The sequence below is a fragment of the Podarcis liolepis genome, assembly GCF_965112155.1.
Source record: "Podarcis liolepis genome assembly, chromosome: 14".
NCBI classification, from domain to species: domain Eukaryota; kingdom Metazoa; phylum Chordata; class Lepidosauria; order Squamata; family Lacertidae; genus Podarcis; species Podarcis liolepis.
The window spans coordinates 28,999,791-29,017,294 of record NC_139569.1 but is presented as its reverse complement, the minus strand read 5'-3'; the positions used below and the strand labels follow the sequence as shown (position 1 = coordinate 29,017,294).

Genomic DNA, 17,504 nt, shown 5'->3' with positions numbered 1-17,504 from the left:
AAAATATTAGAAGACTCCTGGGGCATGAAGGATGGATATATTTCTGTAAGTTCAGTTAACTCCAATTTCATATACATTTGTGAGGTTTGTGGTTTTTTTAAGGTGGCATGAAAGTTCATACATATTTTCACATCCATTATATGATTTAATTTTTATTTTATTTTTGCAGACAGGTTTGCCTAATATATTCATTTTGCAAGCATTTTTTCCTAATAAAATGAACTTTTGCACATTAATTTATTAATATACACCTTTTTGTGTGTGCTTTTCACTAGCACAGGCATCTGTATGCCTTCTTCGATCAGAGAGCTGCAAGGCAGAAAGGAGTTTTGTATTTTGGTTTATGCATTGCTTGGGGAAGTGCAAATTTGTTAAGTTTGCATTTAAAGGGAACTGAATGAATCTCTCCCTCACTCCCTGCTCATGAGGGCATGTGCGTGATATAGCTCAATAGGATCAGACTTTGTTTCTGAATTCCCATGAGGGCTGCGCTACACTCAGACAGAGACTTTCCACATGCTCTTTAACATTTCCCTCGCCACTCTTCCAGCTGTTTTCCGTTCCACCACCTCCAAAGTTTTTGATATTTTGCTGCGCCTAGCAAACCATCAATTTCTTGTCTACAAAGCAAGCAATCAGACTCTGCGGGAAAGTAGCATGAAAGCGCTCCCACTCAGGCACTGCAGAAAAAGACATGCGACTACCAAAAAACATCCAGGAAGCGGTAACACTTGAAGAGGGACAGAGGAGTGATTTAACTTGGCTCACATCTGAATGAGAAGCCGCCTAATTTGCCCATGCATAACACAATACAGAAACTGAAGTGAAGGTATCTTTTGACATTCATGTTTCTCCAAATTCTGTGATGTAGTTATCTACTCAAAATATGTGTCAAAAAATAAAGTGCATTTATATTTTTTAAAACAACACATAATAATGCATTCTGTTAGGAAAAAGTTCCTTGCAAAAGGAAGAATTACATGCGAACTGTGCGTATTAGGAGAAAGGCACAATAAAATACTGGTCAACATTTGTGATAACTTTTTTTTTTTAAATTACGAACTGAAGTGAAAATGGGGTGAACTGAATTTCAGGCTGGGAAAATGGGAAACTGAGAGAAACTGAAATTGACAAGAGTCATCCATCCCGATACAAGAACAGGGTCCTTGGTTTCACAAGGCCGGGACCAATTTCCTTGGAAGGCTCAGTTTCTGATACTTTGTCTGAAATGAACCGGAAAAAGGTGCAATGCAGAAAGGTGGCATTACTCTCCCCCCCCCTTCTTCCCCTCCCACCCACCTTCATACATTTTCCACAGCAGAAAGCAGCCGTTTCGGCAGCTAACACAAAATCGCTTCCAGTAGATTGTGTTTAAACATTAAACAATGTTTATTGAGCCTCTAGCACCGACAATGCCGATAAAATAGATCTTTACACCCTTCATAAACACTTTAGCGGATACCTTTGGAGGCTGGTTGGAGGGGGGGCGGCGGCGTGCAGATGAATGCCTCTTGAGAGGTAACACTCATCTCTATCTCCCTTCCACTGTCAGATTATTACCACCAGTTTACAATCATGAGGCCTGTTCCTCACTTCAACGTTAAATGGTTTGGATGATAAAAAGGCATTCCAGCTCCTTTCCCCCGTGTGAGGTCTGAGGTGTTTTGCCTTGCACATAAGGGATTTTCTTCTCTTTTTCTGAAGTCTTTTAAAAAGGCGGGGGACACAACTTGTCTTCTTGCCAACCACTGATAGCTCTGTCGTTTTTCCTTTCTGCTCTTGCCTCGCTGCCTCTTTCTACTTTTCTGCACCTTCCAAGAGAAAGCTGCAACACCTGCTTCCTGCTGATAGCTCAAGTGTCTGCCCATTCCCCCCTTGCTCTCCCAGAAGTGATGTGCTGTGTTCCTGGAGGCCTCTCTGCCCGTCTCTCTGACCTCTGTAGCTGTTCCCCTGATTGTCTGTTTCCAAGACTTTGGGGCTTGAAAGACTGAGGCTGCAGCATTTTTTAGTTTAGCAAAATGGCAAGTAAGAGGTGAGGTGATAGAACATGGGTAGGCAAACTAAGGCCCGGGGGCTGGATCCAGCCCAATCACCTTCTAAATCCGGCCCGTGGATGGTCCGGGAATCAGCGTGCTTTTACATGAGTAGAACATGTCCTTTTATTTAAAATGCATCTCTGGGTTATTTGTGGGGCATAGGTATTCGTGCATTTTTCCCCCCAAATATAGTCCGGCCCACCACATGGTCTGAGGGACAGTGGACCAGCCACCTGCTGAAAAAGTTTGCTGACCCCTGTGATAGAAGTTTATAAAATTATGTGAAGTGGGTAGAGAAACAAGTTTTGCTCTCTCTCTCATAACTACAGAACTCATGGACATCCAAGGAAGCAGAATCGGTGCTGATTCAGGACAGACAAAAGAAATAACTTCTTCATACAGCTTATAGTTAAAATATGGAACTCTCCCTACAGGAAATATTAATGGCTACCAACCCGAATAGGGACGCAGGTGGCGCTGTGGGTTAAATCACAGAGCCTAAGACTTGCCGATCAGAAGGTTGGCAGTTCGAATCCCCGTGACGGGGTGAGCGCCCGTTGCTTGGTCCCTGCTCCTACCAACCTAGCAGTTTGAAAGCACGTCAAAGTGCAAGTAGCTAAATAGGTACCGCTCCGGCAGGAAGGTAAACGGCATTTCCATGTACTGCTCTGGTTCGCCAGAAGCGGCTTAGTCATGCTGGCCACATGACCCGGAAGCTGTCTGCGGACAAACGCCAGGTCCCTCGGCCTATAGAGCGCAAAACCCCAGAGTCGGTCACGGCTGGACCTAATGGTCAGGGGTCCCTTTACATTTACCTTTTACCAACCCAAATGGCTTTAAAGCAGGACTGGACAAATTCATGGAGGAGAGGGCTATTGATTGCTACTAGCCATGATGCTCTGCCTCCACAATCAGAGGGAGAAATGCTTCTGAATATTGACTGTTAACCAGAAGGTTGGTGGTTCGAGCCCACCCAGACTGTGGGCAGGATCCCTGCATTGCAGGGGGTTGGACTAGATGGCTCTCGGGGTCCTTTCCGACAATTCTATGGTTCTATGAAGACCAGTCACTGGAAACCACAGAGGTGAGATCGGATCCTGCACAGAGGTGCAGTCAGATCCTGCTTGCTGGCTTCCCACGGACATCTAGTTGACCATTGTGGGAACACAGTGTTGGACTAGATAGCCATTGGCCTGATCCAGCAGGCTCTTCTTATATTCTCCTGTCTTACAATCAGTTTAGGAGGTGGCACGGGCTCTCAGGTTCCTTCTCTTCCTCGGTCTCAGTGTTGCACTTGCAGAACACCACAGAGGTGCATGAGGACAGAACTAGAATGAGATGGTTCTACTTGCCATTGGCTCTGTCTCCACCTACTGTTGGGTTCCCTGTCTTCTGCCTCACCAGTCCCAAAGGGTACCAGTCACTAATGCAAACATTTACACCTTCAACCGTATAGCAAGGTGACACAAACCTACTTTGTGACGACCTTGTTGCACTAGAAAATAACATTGCTAACTGCTGGATTTAGAGGCCCAGATGTGGATGTACTCAAAAGAGCCCCCCATCAACCTTCACATTTTCCAAGAAGCCATCTGTTCAAAATGCCTAATACTGGGTGATGAATGAGTAAGCCTCCAGCAGGTAAAATTCAGTAAAGGGGGGGTGTGATCAGTGTAGGAACTTCAGAAGCTTTCCTTTAAACGAACCCTTTCAATTAATTATTCACTTTCAAGTGTAACCTTTAAAATCACAGTCCAAAACAAGGCACAGCTGGGTAAAAAAAATAAAAATCCAAATTCTGTAAACTGAATTAAGCAAATGAAATCTCTGCATATTTGCAAAAATAAATCAAAACCTTTAAAAAAGAAAAGTTTACTCATGGAATAGAAGTAGCTACTGTTGGTAAATTGGGGGCTTCACCCCCACAATCATCCAAGTGAGGGGTCATGTGAGCAGTAGACAGGCATGGTTTCTGGGGCAATTTCCGCTCTTGAGGGGATTAGGCATGTAGGGATCATAGGGTCAAGTCACCTCATCTTTGCTCATTGAAGCTAGCAGGAATTCCAGACCAGAGGGATGCATGCCAGGCTGAGTCTAGCTTGGAGAAGGGGAGTTTTGTTGTTCTGGGATTCAGCTCCCCCACAGCTCAGGCTAGCAATGTGCAGTGTTAGAATTGAAAGCGTTCGCTCAGTCGGAACCATGACTGATGGTTTGCAGACCCCCAAAAATCTGGAGGAGTGAAGAAAAGAATTGCGCAGGTTAGGGCTGGATATTTCTCTTTGATGGGGCTCCCAGCTCAGACTAGCAATTTAAGAACTTCAGAGGAAGAGAGCGAACATTCTGAGAGGGTGAGAGTTGTTTGCAGCATCATTTAGCCTGCAAAGAAATGCAGCGGTTGCATTACTGCTGGCAGGAGGGTCTATCCTGAGCAAATGCTCAGAGTGATCTACAGCAGGGGAGGCTTACCTCCAAGCTTGGGAACCAAATCTGACTGCCCAGTAAACTTTTCGGGCAAGGTCCAATACCCTACCAGTTTGGGTGGCAATGACAAAATGAAAAGAGAAGAAAATTAAAGTAGGCACAGCACTAGGGTGAACTTGGACATCGGATTAATCGTTTGATGAGTGGAGAGGAAGTAATAACCCCACCTCTCAGATTGTACACATTTGCTGGGGGGGCGGCTCTGTGTGTGCTTGCATGAAGGAGTGTGGGACAGCCACACCAACTGCTGCCATGCAGCCTTCAAATTGATAGTCACGGGTGAATGTGGTAAAGGTAAAGGTAAAAGGACCCCTGACCATTAGGTCCAGTCGCAGACAACTCTGGGGTTGCGGCGCTCATCTCGCTTTATTGGCCGAGGGAACTGGCAAACAGCTTCCGCGTCATGTGGCCAGCATAACTAAGCCGCTTCTGGTGAACCAGAGCAGTGCACGGAAACGCCGTTTACCTTCCCGCCGGAGCGGTATCTATTTATCTACTTGCACTTTGACGTGCTTTCAAACTGCTAGGTGGGCAGGAGCTGGGACCAAGCAACAGGAGCTCACCTCGTCATGGGGATTCAAACCGCAGACCTTCTGATCAGCAAGCCCTAGGCTCTGTGGTTTAACCCACAGCACCACACATGTCCCGCCGGTGAATGTGGTACTTGGGCCAAAAAGGTTAGACACCTCTGGTTTACAGTTTATTCCTATGCACACTTAATTCTGAGTCCCACTGAGGTCAATGGAGCTTGCTCTCAGGCAACCTTGCAGTCTTAGAAGAATACGGAGTCAACATCTGAAAAGTTGGACATTCGGAAGTGCTATATAGTAGATTTTCTCCACCCTAGCCCCCCTTTCACTTTAGAAACTCCATTATCTAAAATAAAACTTTCGGGGCAATCCTTATAGCTTTAAATGAAGGGCCTCGCATGTGAAAAAAACCCCTACTTTCACCATGAATTTTGAATAAAAAAAATTAGCTTTTCTGAGCTTTGACAGAGAGACATACCCTATAAAGTAGGGTGCACTGTCACCCTATCCATTTGGGACAAGGGTGGAAGAGAAGCGATCACCCTGAAAAATCAGAATGTGGGGCAGAATCCAGCCAATGATCATGAAATGAATTGTAGAACAGTAAATCACATTTTCATTAACCCAGAAGAAAGTCTCAGTCATTGATATATGAATTCATCTAGTCTGACAAAATTCATAATTTGCTTTGAAAAGGCATACAATATTTTATGATGGGATTCCTCTTTGTTTATTTCTGTAAGTGTTTATATATGTTTTCCTATTATGTTTTCCTGCTGCTGGACACAGACTGCCCTTGCTCAGGCTGTCTTGGACACCCTGGGACCTTTAAAAACATGGATGGACTCACACAGCCAAAACGCATGTCCTCAACACCCCTTGGAGAATGAAGGATAAACACAATCTGCTAGGTTTGTTGTGATTAATAGGCAGCTTGGCAGCAGCTGGAGATCATTTGGAATTAAAAAAAACCCACTTTTTAAAAGGTAGGTGAGAGTGGCAGGATGAGAGGGGAAAGAAAAAGGAATCTATTTGCCTATCTGCTGGAGGGAGCCTCTCCATTTTCTGGATTTAAGGGGCCCCCTGGACCAGCAAACTTCTCTTAATTGACTGGTCTTTATTTCCAAAGTTGGGTGCACTCTCAGCCATATTTGAAGTCAAACAGGTTTAACCTGGTTGTGCCCTATACAAAACTTGCAAGTGAAAAGCTGAACCATCACAATGCTCTGAATTTCATTGATAACTGCAGAGTCAGCACCCCACCCCCCTTTCTCTGCCATGAAGCTAGCCATCCATTTACAAGATGGTGCAGCTCTGGGTCCTAGTTTTCTGAACGGTACTCAGGAATGTGATTAAATAGGACAGGAATGGCAAGAGCTAAATAAGGTGCAGCCCCCCCCCAAAAGGGAGGGGATGTATCCCAGGCAAATTCAATAGAAGTTTTTGTTTGTTTGTTTGTTTATAATGCAATTAATGAAACAAGTAAGTATGAGATATTTTTCTATGGCAAAATGCATTCATTTTTTATCCCTGCAAATCTCTGTAGGAGATTAGGCTCTGGGTGTGTGTGCATGCAAAAGGAGATATCAGAATCCCACTCCGCAGTAACTCAGAGGAGGGCTTTTAGTGTGGCTGGCCCTGTTCTGCTGAGTAACATCCCTGTCAAGATCTGACAGGTGCCCATTACCTGCACTTTCTGAAAACAACTACAGTAAGCCCACCCCCAACACAACCTCCCTCTGGACTCACTGCTTCAAGGCAAATCACACAAAGTCCACCTTTTCATGGATCCTTAATATAATGACTGCTGGTCTATATCTCATGGCATGCTGGAAGTCCTTCAACATTGCCCATTGTATTACTTAAATCAAGCAAGCAATAGATCTAATCAAATCTGCAACAATGAATGTACACAGGCAGAACTTATGGAAGGAATGTATGCACAATTTCACTCAATTTCCCAGGATGGACAATGAAGTGGGAGACATTGTGCACACGGCAAGTTAAGTGGGTGGTGATGGCTTTGTTTATCTTCTCCAGGAAGAAGTGGGATAGTCCATCAAGGGCTATGCACAAACACTGACTGATGAAGAGCTTGAGAAACCGGTGAAATTATGCACAGACACCAAGGGTGAAGATGGTGTTGTTGATGCTGAGCATGAGGCAGCAAGCTGGAACCTGCAAAAATCTTCTGTGCAATTAAGCACGTGAATGATATGATCCCTCCATGGAACGCAGCCTGAAAAATCACCCATGGGATTACATACACTTTGAGACCCTACAAAGAAATGTGTGATGAGCTCCAGATGAGCGGCAGTTGCCAATCACCATATCTTAAAAACCAAAAGAAAAAAAGGGGGGGGGGACAGCAACAGCTCTGATGTTGAACTACGACCAAGCTCATCATCTTCATCTGGCTACCGGTCAACCCCACCCCCGCACCCCTTCTTGTGATTTCATTTCCTGAAGCAACATCAAACTCAGAAGAGGAAAACTAAGCAATGCAGCCACCATTCGCTGTTAACTGCTTGGTTTTTTTTTACACTGACCTTTTTAAAGCGACCTTCTTAGTTTACTATACATTTCTTTCTTTATCGCATGCAGTTCAAGGGAACCAAACCCTCTGGTAAGTTGCAGGCTTACTGTAAAGAGATTTCCCCCCCTCCTGTCTTGTTTTAAACATATTCATTGTTTTCAATTATCTTACGTACGTATGAATTGCTTTCAGTCTGTGGTTTAGGTAGTGATTAATAAATTAACTGTAATCCTCACTATCACATGCAGTTGAAGAGAGTGAGTGAGAAAGGCAAGCTTTCCGGCTCAGCAAGAATTTGAACCAGTTTACCCCAATCTGGTGCCCTCCAGATGCTTTGAACTACAGCCCCCATCAACCCTAGCCCACATGACCATGTGGACTAGGGTTCATGGGAGTTGTAGTTCCAAGCATCTGGAGGGCAGCAAGCTGGGGAAGTGCTGCCTTAGTCTAAGAACGCATTCACCACATCACACAGCATTGCACATGTTACCTGCTGTTAATGAAAGTCACTCTGAAAATCCCCAACCTGCCCCCAAATTGCTCTTCTCTTCCTTTCAGCTGCTCTGCCTGCCTCATAAATGCCACAAACCTAATCATCTTTATTTCTGTGTATGCCCCTTCTCACACAGAGGAGATAAAAGGTGCTCACCCATAAATGGACATGATTGGACCAGGTGAGGAGCAGATTTCTCTGCTGGAAAACAAGACATCACAATCAAACCAGTAAAACCCGGCAGTTTTCTGACAGATTGCTTTTAATGCAGGAGGCTGTTTGCATGCAAGTCTCGCCCACTTCACGCTTTACACACATATTCATATCTTAAAACCACTTGCAGTTTTCAAAAAAAATGATGCTGCATTTGACAACAACGAAGATGTAACCAATCTTCCACCGCAAAAATACTGCCATAGTAAACTAAAGGTAAAGGCTTGCTGCAGGTGTGGGGAACCTCTGGCCCTCCAGATGTTGCTGAACTGCAACTCCCAACAGTCCCAGCAAGCATGGCCAATGGCTGGGAAGGATGGAAAATGGCGTGCATCAACAACCAGAGAGCTAAAGTTTCCCCATACTTTGTTCACCATCAACATGCTCATCTGGGCTGCTTTGCTCCTCCGTGCCAATGCGTGGGAGAAACAAACCACAATCCCTGGCTTGGCATTGTGCCCAAACCTGATAGCCAAGATTTGTTCTTGGCTTACTGACCATGGTTTGAGTGAAACAAACCACGGCCCCAGGTTCAGACAGAGGATTGGCACATTGATGGTTTTAAGGTAAAGGTAAAGGGACCCCTGATCATTAGGTCCACTCGTGACCGACTCTGAGGTTGCGGTGCTCATCTTGCTTTATTGGCCGTGGGAGCTGGCATACAGCTTCCAGGTCATGTGGCCAGCATGACTAAGCCGCTTCTGGCGAACCAGAGCAGCGCACGGAAACGCCATTTACCTTCCCACCAGAGCGGTACCTATTTATCTACTTGCACTTTGATGTGCTTTCGAACTGCTAGGTTGGCAGGAGCAGGGACCAAGCAACGGGAGCTCACCCCATCGCGGGGATTCGAACCGCCGACCTTCTGTTTGACAAGCCCTAGGTGATGTGGTTTAACCCACAGCGCCACCCACGTCCCATTATTGATGGTCTTACTTTGTTTTAAATTGCAACTGCTTGTGGGTTTGTTTCGGAGGGTTGGGGGTTTTTTTGTTCTCTTTTTCACTATCTTGGCAGTGGAGAGATCACTGCAGTGTGGCAGAGGAGATAAAAACACAAGAAAAGCTTGCTGGATCAAGCCAATGATCCATCTAGTCTAGCATCCAGTTCTCACAGTCACCAAACATGTGAGGAAACTTGCAAGCAGGACCTGGGCACTTCCCACCATTTCCAGAAACTGATATTCGGAAGTGTTACCTCTTTCTCGCCATTTTTCTACACTAAAAAGTTTGTTGAGAGCTGCAGTCCTAAAGATCTGGAGGTATCCAGGTTGGGGAAGACTGTTTTTCAAGCATACAAGATCAATCCCTGACACTTCCAAATAGGACTCTTGCTAGAAACCCTGGAAAGTTGCTACCAGTCAGTGCAGAGAATACAGAACTTGATGGACCAGAACTTGATGGATCTGACTTGCTGTGTTCCTCAAACCCATTCCAAAGGCCTCTGTTACCTGTCAAGAGTTTGATGGGCCAAATCATCTTTGACTCAAATCATAGCTTCTGGGGGAGTAAACAGCACAACCTCAAGCAAATGCTTCTAATCAATGAAGATAAAACTTTATTCAAGGAGGAGTCAGAATAGCTGCACATGACTCCACCTTATGCCCCCATCCTCTAAAATATACTGAGCCCTCAATCAGAGGTGTATGAAAACCTCCCATTCAAATGTTCTATTAGCCTATCATTTCCAGACTGGATAAGGCAGGTGTAATGGGAATTGGGGTTGCTTGTGCGTAAACTGCAAACTGCTCCAAGCTTGCCGTGTAGCTAAAACTTTCCCCGGTTGACAGCCCTTGAAACGCGGCTGTCTTAGTCACTGGCAGAATCCGTCAGTGGGCGGGATCTAAATTTCTTCCAACATAAAAGTTGCTTGACACCAAGTCTCCTCCTAGATTCTCTGCGTGAAAGCCTTCTGCACAGCGTGGGCGTGCCAAGCGGAGGTCCTGTGCTCTCTCCGCTGATTTCACTGGAACAGTCTCTGAGCCTCCCCTCCACCTTGCTCCCGGCTTCCCCTTTCTCCCTGGTGTCCCCTGGATTTCTTTCCCCTGTGGGAACCCTCTCTCTCTCCTTGCTAGTTCCCTCCCCTGCATCGCTGGAGCGACTTTCCTCTCCTCTTCCCTCTGATGGCAGTTCCCTGACATCTGGCATAGGCAAACTCGGCCCTCCAGATGTTTTGGGACTACAACTCCCATCATCCCTGACCACTGTTCCTGTTAGCTAGGGATGATGGGAGTTGTAGTCCCAAAACATCTGGGACTACAAGTTTGCCTATACCTGGGATAAGGCTAGAGAGTTATTGATAGAGCAAATGTTTCAGGTTGGTTCTAAGTGACCAAGATCTGTGCCATATGTTAACTCCCCCCCCCCCCCGCATGGAAAATACATGTGTGTAGGACAAGCCACATGCGGCCTTCTGTAAAACCATCTTCCAGCTGTGCTTCTCATTCATGAAAATCTCCAAGTGTTCAAGCACCCAGCTGCTCAAGGAATATACCTTCAAAGGAATCTTGCTGAGACATTACACTTGCCTGTTATGACCTTGGCTATTTTCTTTCTTGACAGAGATAAAGATGAAATAGGTTCCTCTTCTAATGACAGTTTGTCCTGAGAAGTGTGATGAAAACTACACTATCTGTGCAGATTACTGACCAACCTGTCACCGTGGCTGGTACTATAATTCTTTGTACACACTCTCTAGCTTCCCCCTCTCTCAGATGAAAAATTCTCGTGGGTGCTTTCCTCCTCCTCTTCCTCCCACAGCAACAACAAGCAAAGAATCGCTAAATTAAAGATCTTGGTACGAAAACTAGGTTTGCAGCCCAAGGGGGATAAGAACATAATAACATAAAAAGACCTTGCTGGACCAGGTCAATGGCCCATCTAGTCCAGCATCCTGTTCTCACAGTGGCTGAACAGTTCCCTCTGGGAAACCAGCAAGCAGGATTCGAGCACAAGAGCACTTGCCCCTCCTGTGGTTTCCTGTGGATACAGGTCAACCAGCTGGAAAATCTACTTTGCTTTTCATGTATCGCCTTCAGAGTTTAGATTTTTTTTTTTAATCACCCTTTCCCTTTTTGCAAAAGGCTGCAGATATCAGGACTATGTCTTACTGTGAAGTGCCCCCAATATCAAGAGTTGCCAGCAACCTCAAAATTAGGTCTAGGTAATTACAGTGCTTTGACAATGGACTGTTTCTTCAAAAATTCAATGAAAAAGTTACATATGAAAAAGGAAATTAGATCTAGGTCAGAGTTGTGGTCCTTAAGCACTACCAATGGCTTTTTGGAAATGTTCCTTTAAGGTGCGGAATCTGATCTGGAATATAGCTCAGAGCCACACAAACACTCTGAAGAGACCAATTTTGAAACAACAAACAAACAACAGCCTTTTTATGCAGGTTTTCAGGGTAGCTTAAATAATGTAATTTCCCCTTGTGTTTATTTTTGTTATTTAGTTGGTTTATGACCCACCCTTCACTAGAAGGCCCCAGGGCAGGTGACAGCAATTTCAAAATACAGAATTAAATGCAGTTCAAAAGAAGTAATAGTCATAATAATAGGGTGAGCCCTAAAAGTATATAGCTCAAGGGACCTGAAGGAGTGTCTCCACCCCCATCGTTCAGCCTGGACACTGAGGTCCACCTCTAAGGGACTATTCCCTCACTGCAAGAAGTGAAGTTATGGGGAACCAGGCAGAAGACCTTTTCGGTAGCAAAGCCCACCCTGTGGAACGCCCTCCCATCAGATGTCAAGAAGATAAATAACTACACAACTTTTAGAAGACATCTGAAGGTGGCCCTGTATCAGGAAGTTTTTAATGTTTCGTGTTTTATTATGTTTTTATATGTGCTGTAAGCCGCCCAGAGTGGCTGGGGGAACCCAGCCATATGCGTGGGGTATAAATAATAAAATGTTGTTGTTGTAGTAGTAGTAGTAGTAGTAGTAGTAAAGAGGAGCATCTTCAGCACATGGTAAAAGGTAAAGGGACCCCTGACCATTAGGTCCAGTCGTGGCCGACTCTGGGGTTGCGGTGCTCATCTCGCTTTATTGGCCGAGGGAGCCAGCATACAGCTTCTGGGTCATGTGGCCAGCATCACTAAGCCCCTTCTGGCAAACCAGAGCAGCGCACGGAAACGCCATTTACCTTCCTACCGGAGTGGTACCTATTTATCTACTTGCACTTTGACGTGCTTTTGAACTGCTAGGTTGGCAGGAGCAAGGATCAAGCAACGGGAGCTCACCCCGGTGCAGGGATTCGAACTGCCGACCTTCTGATCGGCAAGTCCTAGGTTCTGTGGTTTAACCCACAGCGCCACCCGCGTCCCTCCTTCAGCACATGACAGAACTATATCATGAAGGTGGCAGATGGATGTCTGTGGGGAGGGAATTTCACACTGTTGGGGCTGCCACAGTGAATACCCTTTCCAGGGCCATCACCACACCCAAACTTCTGAGGGGGGGTGTGAAACTGTCAAAAAGGTCCCCTCAACTGATCTTAACACTTGGAAGGATCTGTAGGGAAGGAAGTGCTCTCTCAGATATTTGGGGTCTAAATCATTTTAGGGCTTTAAGCATTAAGGTGAAGCAGAGCTGGTGTGGGTTGTAGGCTAGCTAGGGAAAGTCTCAGAGGGCTTTATTTGGTGCCCAGGTCTGATGTCCCTCCCTCTGCTATAACATGTGGTTCATTTCAAATGTGACAGCACAGCTTTCCACATACCAAAGGCTACTCTTGTGTATGAAGGACATTTGCTGAAGAGTACTCTAATGCCATGCTTATGTACTTGTCGTACTGAACACTGATCAATCTGGATGTCCGCCACTCATAACCACGAGAGCCTCTGCTTAAAGCCAGGTATATCCCCAACGGCTTTGCGCTGCTCCACAGGAAGCCCCAAACCAGCCTGCTGCTGCTGTTTGAAGTTAATTGCTTTGAAATCATCGAGCAGGTGAGCAGGAAAGGTTTGCACTGAGCATTTGCCACTTTTCTTCTGCATCTGAACAACCAAAGCTCAGGTTGAATGAATTAAAATGTCACCAGGGTGGAGGGGGGTGAGACTTAAAAGCCATTTTAAAAAAAGAGAGAGGGAGGGAGGGCTGGAAACTTCTTACTGGCTAGATATGATTCCCCTTTAACATTATTAAGACCTTGGAAACAATTCATTTCAACAGTTGTCTTTGTTATATATAAAACAGATGAACCTCGCCACTTCTGTTTTTCATTGGTATGGTAATCAAGCCTCTATATATTACTGATTTCTGATATGAAATCAAAGCAAGGCCTGGAGGCACAGGCAGCTGCCTGCCAGCCAGCATACAGTGTAGGCAAGACGCCATGCCGAGTCAAATATGGCACAGACTCCCTTTCCCTATTGATAAACTGTCTCTAAAAGTCACTTCAACCTTGACAAGCACCAAAAACTTTAATGAGATTTATGGTCCATCATAAGGGCTACAAGAGACCAGCAGTTTGGAGGACGGGATTGTGGATCATCCATCTTCAACAAGTGGGCCATGCCCCAAACATTGATGGTATGAGGGCACCACCACCAGTTTAGGAGGGATGGGCAATGTCCCAGTGGCTTGTATGCAGAAGTTGCCAGGTGCACTCCCCAATGGCATCCCCAGGTGGGGCTGAGAGATACCCCTGCCTGAAACCCTGGAGAGCTGCTGCCAGTCAGGGTAGACAATACTGAGCTCAATAGACCAATGGTCTGGTTCAGAACAAGGCAGCTTTCTATGTTGCCATGTTTAGAGTTTGGTGTTTAGAGGAGAAAGTCAGAAAGGAAAGGGGGGGCAGATAGAAACTCTGACGCAGATGGGGAAAGAGCTCAGAAGAGTGGCACAGAAACATAGGAAGCTGCCAGGAAGTATCAAAGCAGAACAGGCCACGGCTCTGACAGGCAGCAGCTCTTCAAGGGTTTCAGGCAAGAGGCATTCCCAGCCCAGGAATGGGATAGAGATTCAGGAATTCCCAGCCCAGGAGATGCCAGGAATTAAACCCAAAACCTTCTGGATGCAAAGCAGATGCTCTACCACTGAGCTAACCCCATTCCTAGATTGTGGAAGCCAGAATCTGCAGTAGGCAGATGGTGCTGCAAGGGGTGGGGCTGGGGGAATGCCTGCTATCGTCCAAAACATCTGGTACCAGATTGGGGAAGAGGAAACTGTTCTAAGGCTCACAACCCAAGTTCTACAGAATTCACCAGTGGGATATGAAGACATCCAAATCTCCAAGACTAACAAATGCAGTAATTATATTTAATGAAAAGAGTACACTGAGATATCAAGGCTAATCCCGGGGTAACATTTGCAAAGGCTACCAGAGAATAGTTAATTTAGGAGTTGGCTAACATCCCTCTCCCTACAGCCTCCAAAAAAACCCTCTTGCAAATGAAATATGCTGGATCTTTGCCCAGTGAGCGGAAATAAAAGTTATGAATAATGCTTCCTTCTCCATCATTGTCAGTGCTTTAATATTCCTAATTATTTTTAAAAGCTGGAATATTTAATGTAAAGAGGGTTCCACTTTAAAGAGAGAAATCCCCTTCCCAAATTAGTGGCCTTTTGTGATTCACATAATGGTATTTGTCCAAAGCCCTGTACGGATATTCAGTGTGGACTGCATTTTTCAGTATGCAGATTATGCAAATGTGGACATACATCTTTGTGGGTTCGTGGAGGGCACAGGGACTGCTGCCACCATCACAATTCATCACCACCACCCTGAGCTCCTTCAAAGGGAAGGAGGGGTGGGATAGAGATTCAAGAAATGATAAAATAATAAACAACGTAAAGAGGAACAATGCAGAATGTCTGCACAAGGGTGCAAATACCTATACAGAGGCTGGAACGTTATCCATGCCTTGTCTTTGTTACACCAACTGGAGTTTTTATGGCTCTGCCATTGCCCCACCCTGCCATTTGCCCCCAAACCATACATTTTACAGAAGTATGCATTGCGTCTGTGCGCAAAAAGAAAAAGAGGAAAAGAAAAGAAGATGATAAAAAGACTAATCCAGAATAATATGACTTCTGGGCAATATTTCACAATCATTTTTACCAAGGGCTTTTAAAAAGCTTTTCTATTAATAGCCACTCAGTATTTCATCCAGACTTGCTAGCTCTTATCAGCATGCCTTCTGAGGAAAAGATTCCCCCGTCTTTAAGACAAGGGAATTTAACATCCTTAAGTGGAACCGTACACCACTTACTGGCAGCTGTGAGTGCCCGTGCCTAGAGCGGGTATGGTGTGGCTCAGGGGTAAAGCACCTACTTTGCACACAGGAGGTCCCAGGTTCAATCCCTGGCACTTCCAGTTCAACTAGTTTTTGTCTACTTTGGAGCAGTCTCTATTGGGTGTGATCCACACTCAGTTCTGGCCACTCACTGGGAGCCTGTGCTAGGAAATCCCTTGCCTTAGCAATCAGGCAACCCATTCCTCATGCACACCCTCTTTTGCTTCCTGTTCAAACAAGGCTTCCCACCTGCTCTTTGAGTTCCCCCAAACACATCCCTTTCTTTCCTCAGGATCAGTGTAACCCTTTAGGAATTCCCTGGATGTAGCCATAAACTACACTCTCACTCTTCAACTACTATAATCCCAACCTCCTTAACCAAAACTTTCAGCTACCTGCATAGCCGGTAGCTGGGAGAGGAGAGAAAATGCTTCTTGTTAGTCAATGTGCTTCCATAATCCTTCAAACCCAAATCTGTGATGCAGAAGAGGGAGTGTTCCAGCCTTCCAACAGAAAAAACCAAAATACCATTCCACCATCATCTTCATCTCCACAGATGTTTGTTGAAATTTCCAATCGATACCAAAAATAGAAGGGAGGCCGCCCACTCAGTTAACTGCAATATGTTTATTGGACAGAGCTGTATTATTTACCCATCTGTTCCAGCAGAGTTAACAAGATTATTACCATTATTTGGAGGAATGGATGTGTCACCTTATATTGCGTAACTCTGATGTTTACTTTCAAGTACACGTTCTAGAATGAGTCTGCCAAGCCAGCAAATGGGGTGATTTGCCAAATTAGCAGAAGATCAGACAAATTTGGCCTTCTTTTGTCAGTTGGGATGCAGGTGCACAGAAGTTATCCTTCCGAGAGGATAAAGCCATAGCGAGTTTTGATGATATTAACTGCCCCAGTTCCCCTCAGCAAAACGGGTAAAAGTCCAAAGCTATAGCACCAAAAAATATATTTGAAAAACCTTGAATATATGCCCCATTTGACTGTTCCTTTAAAGAGGAAAGAGAATGGTCCTAAAGCATCTTTTACCCTTGTTTCATACACAAGCTTCCTGAGAACAATGTTGTGGTTGTTGTGGTTTTTTTTAAGAAAGGGGGCTCCTAAAGTGGTAGAGCAGAACAAGGAGAGAGTGTAACCTTGCTGTGACTTGAGTTTCTTATGTAAAACACAATAACCAGTATGTGAGCTGCATGATGATGGAGCTCAGCGGTGACTCAGCACTTGTTTCATATGCAGGAAGTCCCAAGTTCAGTCCCTGGGGTCACCACTTAAAGAGACTTCAAACTGCAGAGACAGAATGAGACCACTGCCATTCTAGAAATGGAGAAGAAGATGGACTGTGGTCCATCCATAGGATAGGACCTATTCTCAACACTACCGGTTATTAGAATTCTGGTAGAGATATCTATCTATCTATCTATCTATCTACCTACCTACCTACCTACCTACCTATTTACCTATCTACCTATCTATCGATCACCATCTATCTATCCATGCTGTGCTAGGTGGCTCTTCATCTGACCCAGCAAGAAATTCCTTAGCTTATTATGTTATTCAGAGCATACCCTCTTTAAAGAAATTAATGCCTTAAGACATTAGTTATGTCTCAATGTTAATCATCCTCATTATAAGGGCATCTTATTAGTAATCAAAGAATTAAATACCATGTTCTTCATGAACAAAATGATGCCCTAACTAAAAAAAAAATTAAATGCACAAATCATAAAACAAGTATACTCAGCTGTTTCATAAAACTTAATGTACACCAGGGGACCACATAAGTTCAAATAAGCTAGGATTTTAAAAAATGTTAGGCTGTGCAGTGCTGAAGTCCCTGACAGTAAATGACAATGGACTAGACCAACCTTCCCACAAAGGCCATAATGGCTGGAGCTGATGGGGCACTGTGGCCCCAAATATCCAGAGAGCACCAGGCAGGTCAAAGGCTGAACTGGGGGGGCAAG

General features: G+C 45.0%; 1 protein-coding gene across 7 annotated transcripts in view; it reads right to left on the bottom strand.

Annotated features, from left to right (window-relative positions):
* MEGF11 (multiple EGF like domains 11) overlaps nucleotides 1-17,504 on the bottom strand; it is a 336,636-nt gene that overhangs the window by 209,700 nt on the left and 109,432 nt on the right. The gene's annotated exons all lie outside the window — the stretch shown is intronic.